Source organism: Cynocephalus volans, chromosome 9 (assembly GCF_027409185.1).
Source record: "Cynocephalus volans isolate mCynVol1 chromosome 9, mCynVol1.pri, whole genome shotgun sequence".
Taxonomy (NCBI): Eukaryota; Metazoa; Chordata; class Mammalia; order Dermoptera; family Cynocephalidae; genus Cynocephalus; species Cynocephalus volans.
The window spans coordinates 124515609-124528508 of record NC_084468.1 but is presented as its reverse complement, the minus strand read 5'-3'; the positions used below and the strand labels follow the sequence as shown (position 1 = coordinate 124528508).

General features: G+C 38.2%; 1 protein-coding gene across 1 annotated transcript in view; it reads left to right on the top strand.

Moving 5' to 3' along the window:
* Positions 1-12900, top strand: part of RNF150 (ring finger protein 150) — a 275301-nt gene that overhangs the window by 149474 nt on the left and 112927 nt on the right. The gene's annotated exons all lie outside the window — the stretch shown is intronic.

Genomic DNA, 12900 nt, shown 5'->3' with positions numbered 1-12900 from the left:
TTTTGATACATATACAAGTGTACATTGTGGAATGATCAATCACATCAGACTAGTTAGCATATCTGTCACCTCGATTGTTTATCATTTCTTTGGGATGAGAACATTTAAAATCCTTTTGAAGTAGCCACAACAATTTTTCCATTGTAGAGATGAAGAAGCTGATACATGGTAGGGTTAAATGTCCAAGTCACACAGCTATGATGTGGTAAAGCCAGGACCTGAACCTAGTTTTAACTATTTCAAATCAAGTTTTCTTTCCACTATATCATGCTACCTCTTAACATTTAGTAGTGCTGAGCATTCAATTAAAGAGTTACAGATTAGATTGCTTGACATAAACTTCCACCCAGATGGTCAAGGTGAAAACGGGAGGGGTGACAGTTTTGAGTAAAAAATACTTCCTGCCCTTCTACTCTAGTGAGCCTAGAAACTAATCAGTTCTTCCATCAGTGCTGCCAGTCTTCAGGGAGTACATAAAACCTTTTTTCAATTTTTTTCATAGCCTAAATTTCCTCACTCTCAGACCTTATTTTTTGGTCTTGATCCCTTTTAAATGTGGTTTTTGTTATGTGGCCAGCCACCACAATAAGGTCACTGTTCAGTATTCGCCCCTGGCTTCAGTTCATTAGGGATGTTTAAATAAGCAGTGGTGTGTGTATGTGTGTGTGTATGTGTACGCAGCAGCTCCACAATCAATATTTATTCTAAATAACCTTCCTGATCAGTTTTACTCCCACCTGTGCCCCTGGTCTGATGTGCACACAGATGCCCTGGGTGCTCGAGATGCCTCTCCTATGGTAGCCTTTGCTTTGCCTTCCAAACAACCTGGTAACTCCTAGAATGAGGAGATCTGCCTGCAGCTTTCAATACTTTACCCTCTTTTAAATGTTGCAGGATTTGACTAGGCTGTTTTGGAGCAGGCGTGACCTTGGATTTCCACTCTGAACATGGTTAATCTGCTGGCTCTTGTTTTTATCCCTTCTGTGACTCTTGTTTTTACCCCTTCTGTGAGCAATTCTTGTGAAGAGACTGGAAGCGTACGTGTCTCTGTTTGGCCTGTGAAAGTCTAGAGGGAGCTAAAATGGAGTGGGTAATGATTTAGAAAGCTCGTACTCTCTCAGATGCTGGTATCAGCTATTTTTAGGCCCTAGGAGGCAAATTTTCACTGTTATGCCAACAACACCCACACATGCAACTTTGTTTCATGCCGAAATGGACCAGCTTTGTCATCCTTCCTGGGCAATATTTTATGATGAGAGAGTGTCACTACCTTACTTAGAATTCTCTCCCCAAGATCTCTGTCATGGTTGAACGACTGCCAGTGCACTGGGATTTTTTCTTATTTGGTGGGTGAGGGGGGTGGTGCAGATAAGGGAAGAAAAGGGATAAATTATTCTTGTCAACTTTGAGAAATAATGGCTTTAATATTTATTGAAATCAGTTCCTGGCTGAAGTCAATCTATTCAATCAGCCTGAAGACCTAGGGAAATCTTTATTCTCCAGGCCATATAAAAATCTGCAAAAATCAGGGGACTTCACTGGACTAGGAAGGATCTGGTTCTAGTTGTATGCCCCTGGGAGGCCTACTCCAAAATTCCTCTTACTGCCACCTTCACTGTGGTAGGCAGGATAATAGTCTCCAAAGAGGTCCAGAACCTGGGAGTACGTTACCTTACACAGCAAAGGAGACTTCACAGATAGGATTAAGGTGAAGATCTTGGGATAGGGAGATTACCCTGGATTATGCAATGTAATTATGAGGATCTTTATAAGTGGGAGGCAGGAGGGCTGGAGAGGGAAGAGGTATTGATGAAGAAAGCAGAGGTTGGAGGGATGAAGCCAAGGAGTGTGGGCTGCTTCTGGAAGCTGGAAAAGCCAAGGAAACAGACTGTCCCTGAGACCCTCCTAAAGGAACACAGCCCTGCCAACACCTTGATTTTAGCCCAGTAACACCTATTTCTCTGATCTCTAAAACTGTAAGATAATAAATGTGTTGTTTTTTAAGCCACTGAGTTTGTGGTAATTTATCACAGTAGTAATAGGAAACGAACACATCCCCCGAGACTGATTTTGACACCCCACGGGAGGATGTGTCACTCCCGAGAGCATCATCTTCCTGTCCTCCTGCTCCTTGTAGACCCACAGAGGACTGATGCCTGTGCTCTCAGTCACCTGCTGCTCTGCCCTACAGTGCCTCCCTTGATTCCAGTACAGGAGGAGGAGGCGGCTATCCTGTCGTTGCTGGTAGATCTCAGTTGGCCTGCTCTACACCAGCCCCGACAGCCTAGCGCCCTTGGTGCTCCACCAAATCCCAAGTCTTTTCCCTGACAAGAAGTAGAGACCTTCTCCTGATAGGACAGCCAGCTTTGTAGTTGTCCCTGGGATGTGCATGTCTCTTGGGTGGAAGGGGAAAGAGAATTGCTCGTTCACATGCCCAGCCCACCCTTTGACATAGGTACAATTCACCTCTTTCCCTTCAGGAGGACCTGAGTTAGAGAGCCTTGGCATGCCTAGGAAAGCTTCTCTCACAGAGTGAAAGGTGGGGCATGCTGTGACTTCCCCGGCTGCTTTAGTCCAACCTGTAGCTCCTGTCCTGCTAACAGTAGTGGGAGTGACAAGGCCCAGTTGACTGTGCCACAGCCCCCTTTATGTTTCCCAAGCCTGCCTCAGCAAGCTCTTCAGCTTGACATTGTTTTATCTTTCTTTATCTCATTGTCCTTAGCAACTTTATCTTGAAATTCCTATGTACTTCATAAATTCTGAAGGCTGAGGACAAGGTATATAAAAATATACCCAAGCTTATTAAAATTTTAAGTAAAGAGAATTCAAGTTGGAATATTACTACGCATACTTTAGTGATAAGGAATCAGAGAACTTGAAGAATTTTTCAGATATTATCAATAGAGTCCACTCCTGGAAAGGAGCCAGTTTACTATATTGTATGTATTTACAGAAGACATTTTGTATTATTTTAAGAATTTCAGTTTCTGAATGACCCCATTAAGATTCAGACTATCTGAAGATAAGTGTGTTAACATGATTCCAGTCTTTCCACATTTTGTATATTTCATTTGGTATATTTCAGTCATTACATCAACCATGCTTTTCTCTCCTCTCTAAATTTATCCTTTACTTAATATTATTCCCATATAAGTTATTGTTCTAAAATTTCAGTTAGAATATACTGAAGATTTGGAAAGATGTTTTATCCGTTGCTCAGCAACCCATCTTTTGCTTTAATTAGAATCATATTTAAGGTTGAAGTCTTGACATTCAGAGTTACATATTTCTAGTGAGGAATGAAGTTTTATGAGTGTAATGTGTTGGCATGGTTCTGAGGCTCCAGAAATTAATATTTGCAAATGATTTTCCAAATGAAAGTTGTTAATGTGCTGAAGAAAGCTGTCATTTTTCTTCTTCAGAGTTGTTTGTAGAAGAGAAAACAAGTGGCAGTTTCTAGAATAAGCAAAGGCAGACAACAGCACCAGGCAGTGGTGTAAGAGCATTGGCTGTAAGAGCAGTGCCGTTAGTGCCCAGGTATGTAGAATGCATTCTTTGGGCAGGTGTATATTTACAATATAAATTATAAAATTGCAGTTAATTTCTCTGTTTAGTAACCCATGACTGGCTGGGTCTTTCTAGAACCAGCCTGTGTCAGCATTTACCTATAATTTGCTGCAGGTACTATCATCTTCAAAGTCAGACTGCAGATAATTAAGTCCTTAAGATTTGTGTTTCATGTGGTTTAAAAAAAAAAAAAGCATGATAGAAGGATTTTGATTTGGTGCTTCAATTTACACATCTAGTTATAATATTGCAGGATAAATGCCCTAAAGTTAGAATTACTGATATGCATATTTAAATGATTTTGCCTCTTCCGGGAAGGTTATTTTGTGCAAATGACAATATCCATCTCTTAGGTCATAATTTATCTGTTAGTGATCAGTTATTTCCATCTTTCTAAATATTTTAACCATCTCCTTATAGACTGTCAACTATCCTATTTTTGTCTTGGCTACATCTATAGGCCTTGGTTTTATCTTTTTGCAGAATATGGAGGTTGGATTTGGCAGGTACTCTCTGGTTGGCTCCCAGAAGTAGAACTAAATGTTCTGCAGCAGTTTTTCATAGCTCTGTCCACATCTGAAATCTTTTCAGTGGTCTGCTTACTGTTGGTACTTTATTTGGATGAGCAGAAGCCAGAAAAGCATCACCACTACCACCACAATAATAATAAAGCCCTGCCTTTAGGTTCTACCTTGTTGTAAAGGCCTCTCAGGCCTATTTTTCAACAGTGATGATCTAGATAGTTAGGGGTTGAGCACAGACTAACCCTGGAAACATCACTGACACCAGCACCTAGGTATTCCAGACCTAACAGTCACTTTGGAAGCAACCAGGTTTTAGCTACCATGAAGTTAAATGGCTACAGCTTGTGGTAGCATTTGCTGGAGAGGCAGCCAAAATGCTTCAAATAAGGATACTCTTCTTCTATTGTAAATATTCATAAAAACTACCAATGGATATCTTAAGTTGTGAAGTGTTTGGTTGTTTATGGTGTTGGTGGTACTGTTTCATTATTTAACACATGCCTGCAAAATACAAATAAGGGACAGTTTAAAGTTAATTTGGGGAGTGAAATTTTCCCATTGCTAGGTTACCATCTAAGATAAACCCCACATGATAGCTGCATCTCAAGCTTCAAGGCAATCGGCTCATGTTGGAGTCGGAGAACAGTGGGTTCCAGGGAGAAAGTGTCCCAGTCAGAAAGCCAAATGGAACAAATGTGTTTGAGGAATATAAAAAAAAGTGTTTGGTGAGCACATGGCAGAGATACAGCAGCATTTAGAGAAAAACAAAAAGGATGGAAATTTTGAAAACCAGGCAAATGAAAAAATACTGCAATTATTAACTCCAGAAAAAACAAAGAAAAGGTATACAATTGTAATACACTACCTGGCTTGACAGTGAACAGTACTTGTATTGAATGACTATTGATCCATCCTGTGAGGGATTAGGAGAGAAATGGGGATGGTAGGAGTGAGTATGAGTTAAGTCCTCACCTACTATGGTAGAATGTCAATAGAAAATGTCCAAAACTGATAAATCAAGAAATATTAGTAAAAACGTATTACTTAGAAATATAGAAGGAAATATGCAGGGAACTATCGAGAACTATGGTGGTGGGTGCCATCTGAGAACTGCTGGCTTAAACATATGAGCTTTGCAATGGTGGAAAGTTTTCTTTTCTTAACTAACGGGAAAGGGGAATATAAACTACACTTGAGAATTGGAGGGTTTTTTTTTCTTTTTCCTTGAAAAAGATCAAAATCATTTCAAACCTTAAGCAAGCTATGTAACCAGGCTAGGCCTCATTTTCTTTTTCTGTAAAACGAAGGAGTAGATGATGTGAGTAGCTGATGAAAACCCCTCCAGGACTTAATTGCTGGATTCTGTTATTCCATTCAGGAAATATGACTCTTTAATAAATGGACGAAGGCAGAGCATTTACTTCATTGTTGGGGCAGAGCAAGCTCTGTAGGCTTTTAAAAAGGGTAACATTGTTTCTTAAATCACTTTCTGTAATTTATTATAATATCAATAATCTATTCATGTAAGAGAACAGTTACTTCCCTGAAAAAGTCTTATGTGCCTTTACCTTTTATTTTACTTTTCCGTTTGGCTCTAATATTATTACTGAACCTATGGTATTACCTTTAAAATGTGAACTCCTTAAGCAGAGGGGATATTATTTCCTTGTCTTAATCTTTTTTATAAGCAATGATTGTACCCACTGGGCTAGCAAATAAAATCTGTTGATAGACTGGCTGAACAATGCTGCCCAATAGAAACATAATTTGAGCCACACATTTAATCTTAAATTTTCTAGTAGCTACATTTTAACAAAAAGGAAAGAAATACCAGAAAAATTAAATATATTTTATGTAACCCAATATATACAAAATATCATTTCAACATCTAATCAGTATAAAAATATCTCATTATCAATATCTCAGTGTTAATGATTATTGAGATTTTTAATTCTAGGTCTTCAAATTCCAGTGTGTATTTTATACTTCAATACATCTCAATTCAGATGTTAAATTTTCATCAAAAATACCTGCTCTGTATTTAGATTTTATAAAACTCATGGCTGAAAAAAGTAGATTTTCATACACAAGTTGTTTCAAACATATTTAAAAGTTTTCCAGTAATTTAACTGAGTAATGGTTTTAAATTAAAATTAACTAAAATTGAAAATTCAACACCTTACTTTTTTTTTTTTTTAGCTACATTTGAAGTGCACAATAATAGCATGTGGTTAGTGGCTACCATGTTAGACACTAACTAAGCCTTACAGAATATCTGATAAGTCCAGTAATTTGAGTGAATGCTATCTGCTCATTATCCAAACAAATATCATTCTTTCTTAAGGACAGGTGGTAAAGAAGAATGCTTGAGTCTCCCTTCCAATAGACACTTTGAGTGGTGGTTTTTAGTAGCTATATGTAAGTGCAGCTATCTTCAGGGCTATTTGGGAATGAAAAGATATTAAATAAAAGATTCTAAAACTATTTCTGCTGAATGATTCTTTTTTATTAAAAAGTGGGAGGACAAAATTTATGTTTTTGCATTTTATGTTTTCTTTCTATTTGTAAACCAGTTAAAAATTAAAGAGTGATATTTAGGAAACAGTGTAAGGTCAATGAGGCACGAGCCATTATAGCTAATATTTAGGACATCAGAGAACTATTAGGAAAGAAACACAGAGACATAGTTTTTGGCACAGACTTTGGTTTTACTCAGAAGCAGGCCTGAGACAAGAATTCAGGACCAAGCCATTTAGTTGAGAGTTGAGTCCAGGAAACACCTGTCTGGAATGGAGAACTGCAACAGGATAGGAAAAGAGCCAATAAAGGGTGTTAATAAGCAAGTTACCACTGTGAGTAATGAAACTTAATCACACTGGTGAGCTCTGGGAAATGGTGTAGAAAACACGCTGTGGTGTTATACCGGCACAGGGAGGAGGGAGCTGAGGCATTTATACGCCCACTTCCTCAGTCATTAGTTCAGGGCTGCTCCCAAGTGGTGGTAATTCCACCTCTCTCCCAGCCCACACAAAATCAGAGTGATATCTAGTGGTCAAGAAAAGTCATTTAGGAAAAGAAATCCAGATACTGGCAGTTGAAAGTCTGGACAATGTGCATTAAAAGATTTGGGCTAGAGGATATGGGAGAGTAATGGATGGCATCTGTTAATAGCTGACTCTGACTTTCGGTGTAAAATGAATCAAAGGACAGGGAGGTATGTTTCGGATTTTGGACCCTTTTCAAAATACATACTCAGTTGTCCAACTCTTCTCTCCTTCCAAGACCTGAGATCCTGACAAAATGCACTCAGTTCTCCCTGAGAACTACTGATGGATAGCATAAACACCAAGGAGATTTATAGACCTTATTTGCTTACATATTAGTCTAAAAAGTTTTTCATACTTATGTTCTAGGGACAATTAGTCCCTAGAATTTATGTTTCAGGCCAGAGGATATGCACTTCTTTGGAGCTTGAGCTCTGATCCGTTAGAAGCCTATTTATTATCCACCAAAGTATATCACCAAGTTCTTTCCTACTTTTGCTACATTTCCTCAGTATATTAATCATTGATGTTTTAACTGACCTTAGTATTATTTGTTGAATTCATAGTCCATGCCATATCACTGCAGGCAAAACTATGTGGAGATTCCAAGCTTCTAGAAACAAAACAGTAAACTTCAATTGGCCTTAAAAAAGGGATTTTCGTATCTGAACTTTTAATAAAGGGAGTTCTTCCTTCTTTTAAAAACCACTGAAATCAACTTGTTGAATACTAAAGAGAAACACGGAGATGAATCAAGTAATGAGACATTTAATAATTATGCATTGGGAATTCCAGATCACTTCTGCCAAACAAAAAAGCAAAAATTATGAGAAGAGATGTTTCATGTATATTTTCCTATTCCATGCAGTGGTACAGTATAATATGCCATAAATATCTAGAAGTTCATTAGATCCAAGATATCATGGTTGGTTTTTAATTGTATTTCTAGGTTCTTGCTATGTATTGTTAAAAATATTCTGATGGGGATTAATTTTAATTTTTCCCAGTAGTTCAAAGCAAAACAAGACACAAATCCATGTTTGCTTTGATTAAGTGACTGTTTAAGATTAATAATTATACAATTTTTATTTTTTCTACCTTGAAAGAGTAAAATGAATTGGGTCATTAACTGCTACCTAGTCTTGTTCATTTTTTACTTTCAAGATTAATTTTCTATTAATCTGCCTTAGAGTTTTCTTTCATTGGTCAAGGTGGGTAGAAAATTAACCCTTTAATGTTGAAGAAATGGCACATTGCCCAACTTGGACTTCATGGTCCCCAGCTGTTTGGAGGGGTCACTGCAGTATTCAGCCACCATAGTTTGTCTGGAGCTCATCCTTGTTTCTGGGCCCCAGCAGAAACCAAGATTGGTATGCTCCTTGCCACCCTACCTCTTTTGGTCTAAATGCAGGTTTTGCAATATCTGGAATGTTTTAAATAATTATTTGATGATGCTGATGATAATGATAACTGTTAGCATTTATTGAGCACATACTATGTTCTAGGTTCTTTGTATGCATTCTTTCATTTAATCTCTTCTCAACCGTTCAGACTAGGTACATCTACTATTAGAACTGTGGAGATGATGAACCTGAATCTTAAAGATTTAGTGAATCTTAAAGATTTAATAAATCTTCCAAAGTCACCCAGCTAGAAGTTATGGTAAACGATCATACTATTTAATTTTATTTATGAGATTACTAGAAAGAGAGAAATGCTGGAAAATTTTAGTCACTCATAGTTTCCTATCCTGTGATTCCATTAGTCTTCTCCTTATTGAGACTTAATGTATATTGGTTTTTGTACAAACCAAAACTAAAATTTAAAACATTTTATATATAAGAAGTTTCTTTAAGTATGGTTAATTGCTCTAATGAAAACTGAATTATTATAAAATCAACTTAGTAGTGTATGATTTCTTTTCTTTCAGCCTGGACTCTATCATCTTATTTTTAACCATTTGAAATTCTCACAAAAGCTAGAAGTTGTTTTTGAGTCTGATTTACTCAATATGTTCCCCAAAAATGCTACAGGTATGACTATAAATAAAATACCTTATTTTATATTCATCACTTCCTTTACAGCTGTCACAAATTCATAGAAAATTCTACACATTTGTGCAGTAGGATCATACGTGAAGTTTTTTAAAAGTATGGGTCATTGATCATCTCAAGTGTAGCTGAGGAAATGATATCAGTGTGTTAAGTTACTAGTTTTATTCCATGGAAAATAAAATTGGCTATTGTTAGCATCTCCTTTAAAGATTTTTGACCTCATAAAAGTTGGTTGTTGTTGTCTGTAATGACTAATCTCCACTGGGAGGATCTGGTGTGTGATTAAAAAGTATTTCAGTAACATCCAGCATTTGACATATTTCAAGTTTGCAGCAGAGCGTTGGGGAGCACAGATTAACCAGTGTTTACCCAACAACTCAGAGGAAGCTTTGTATTTTGTATTTTAAGCTTAGAGGTCTTCTGGAGAAATCATGTCAATTGGTTTACACAAGTTAACAGTTTGGTTCCTGAATGATAAATTTTCAAACTTCTAAATTAGTTCTACTATGAATTTAAGTTTTTATCTCCTGGAAACTATTTTTATTGGTCAGACTGTGACTGTGTTTCAGACTACATCCTTCCCATCCCCAACAAGTGTGGTAATACATAAGTTTCAGGAAAGGTACCTATTATAGGATAGCAGTAACTTCTCCCTGGGTTAGAAAAGCAAATAGAGCACACCTTGGAGCTGTCTGGAATGACTATTTATTCATGGTCCAGGATGGCTTTAGAATTGTGTGTGTGAGGCAGACAGCAAGTAATGTAACGTGATGTGGACATTCTTTTCTGAAATGTTTGAAAGCACTAAGGGTGAGTTCTAATGTGAATTCAAATAAGTTGATTAAAGTAAAATTACATTGTAGACCACCTAAGAAACTACGTGGAAGTATGAGATTCAGTGACTTTGGTTGGGAATTCAGAAGACTTGGATTCTTAGAATTTTTTTTTTGGTCACTACATGGTTATGTAAATGGGAGCAAAGGACATAAGACTCAACCTAAACTGCCTTTAGTGAAGTAACTGCAAAGTCCAGAAGTAGAATGACTTCAGATGTGGCTTGATCAAGACTCAAATCATGTCCTCAGATTATTTCTGCGCTGAATTATGTCTCTCCTCTTTTGGTGCCAACTCTATTCTTAGTCTTTTCCCCTCATGGTCTTAAAATGACTCCCACAGCTTAGCCTCACAGATGCCATTATTTAAGATCAGTGGGAAAAGAAGGCATTAGCTTTCTTAACTCAAAATTTCTGTGTGCCCTGCCCATACCTGAGCCAGTGTCTGTGACAGGTGGGGTGAATTGCACTGAGTGGATCAGGCAGAGGGGACTTGTACTTCATTGTAACAAGAGAAGGGTGGCACACAGGCAGGCTGATGTGTCTATATTTGGCAGTGTTAAGACAACAGTAATGATACTAATAAAAGTTAATATCTATTTAGCAGTTTTTATATGGCCAGCCCTGTGCCAGGTGCTTCGCTGTGAATTACTTCATTTAATAATAGGACAGAATCAAGAATATTCAAGGAACTCAAACTAGTTAATAGTAAAAAAAAAAAAAAAACCAAAAACCTGATTAAAAAATGGGCAAAGGAGCTGAATAGATATTTCTCAAAGAAAGATATATGAATGGCCAACAGACACATGAAAAAATGCTCAACATCACTAAGCATCGGGGAAATACATATCAAGACCACACTGAGATATGATCTCACCCCAGTTATACTGGCTATTATCAAAAAGACAGCAAATGAAAATTGCTGGCAAGGATGTAGAGAGAGGGGAACCCTCCTATACTATTGGTGGGACTGTAAATTGGTGCAGCCATTATGGAAAACAGTATGCAGTTTCCTCAGATAATTACAGATAGAACTGCCATACAATCCAGCAATTCCACTACTGGGTATATACCCAATGGAATGGAAATCATCATGTTGAAAGGATACCTGCACCCCCACGTTTATTGCAGCTCTTTTTACAATAGCCAAGTGTTGGAACCCACTTAAATGTCCATTGTTGGACAACTGGATAAGGAAAATGTGGTATATTTACACAGTGGAATACTACTCTGCCATAAAAAATGAAATACTGCTATTGACAGCAACATTGATGAATTTAGAGAAAATTAAGTGAAATAAGCCTGGCACAGAAAGGGAAATAACTCATGTCCTCACTTATAAGTGGGTGCTAAAAAAAGAAAGACACAACAATCACAATAATACATTGAACTTTCAAAAGGAGAGAACAGAACTAAGGTTACCCGAGTTGGGAAGGGGCAGAGGTGGGGGGGTTAGGGTCAAAAAGGGCCATGAAAAATGATTACATTGTATAATGTTGAATATGCTAATTATCCTGATTTGAGATTCACATATTTCACACAGTACCCCACAGATATGTACAATCAACTATGTTTCAGTTGAAAAGTAAAAAAGAAAAAGATAAGTAATAGGACAGGCTATTTCCCTCTGGTGGGTGTTTTTCTCAGTGACTCCTGTGATCCTGTGTCAGTAATTGAGAATGTGGGTGGGAAGGGGTGTGGGAGGTTCCTGGAGAGACGTGAAGATATGAGGTGGACAAAGGGATAGTGGGTCCACAGAGAGTAGAGCAAGGCAACATCAGGTATCCATTTGAGGATAGGAATCACAAATTTCAAGTGAAAACAGATGACTAGTGAGAGTTTCTCCTTAGCAGTGTTCACATGATGAAGTGGAGACACAGAAAGGGCAAATTTTCTAGGGCAGGTTTCATGAAGAAATAGCAGAGCAAGGGAGCTAAGGGTGTTTTAGGAGTTTAACTATGGACCATGTGAGGTAGGCTGGGTAAGGAGAGACGGGAAGCCAGCAGAGGGCTGATGGATAGTAAGAAAGTGGAGGGGGGTCATGGATTGGGGGGGCACCTGAGCAAAGAGAGCAGGAAGAAGAGGAAACTGCATTTGGAAAGTGACATCTTTGTAATCAGGATTTCAGAGGTGGTACAGTTTTTAGTGGTGACAAGGTCCAAGATAAGACAGTGGGAACAAGTGTCTGAGGAGGACTGAGGAAAAGGTCAGTGGGGAGGAGGAGGGCAAACAACTGGCGGGCCAGAGTACTGGATGGATTGTGAACACTGAACTTCTGGTGCAAGAAGGATGAATATTGTGAGCTAGGAGCTAATGGGGTGATAGAGGAGATAAACAGGAGGTTGGCAGATGGCAGCAAAGAGAGGGGAGACAGGTATAAATCCAGGTGGAGAGAATCTCAGAAGATAAGCGGTTTTTGAAGGAGGATGTGATGGGGCTAGGAGTAATGCTCTGGAAGAAGCAAGATGGAGCATGTAAACCAAACCATCTCCTGGCCCTGAGGTATGTGGAGTGTGGTTTAATAAAAAAATTTTTTTCAAAAAATCTCCCCTTAACCATAATGCAGAGAAGACAGTGTCCTCCTAGGGCAGCTAGGTGAACCAAAGCAGTCAAGGAAGTGAAGGATCAAAGACACAAAGAGACCATTCTAAGAAGAGACTGAAGCTTTTAGGGAATTTGTTGACGAGAAACTTAAATTTCCAAGAGTCAGAGAGGAAGGGTTTGAGGACGATGTACAGAGCAGTTATGGCTATAAGGATCTGGGTGATAATTCATGATGTTGGAGGCCTGAACTTCGGCAGTGCCTCAGGTAGAAATATACATGGGATTCATCTGAGAGAAAGGTGGGCAACCAGTAATATAACAGAGAGCCAGCCTA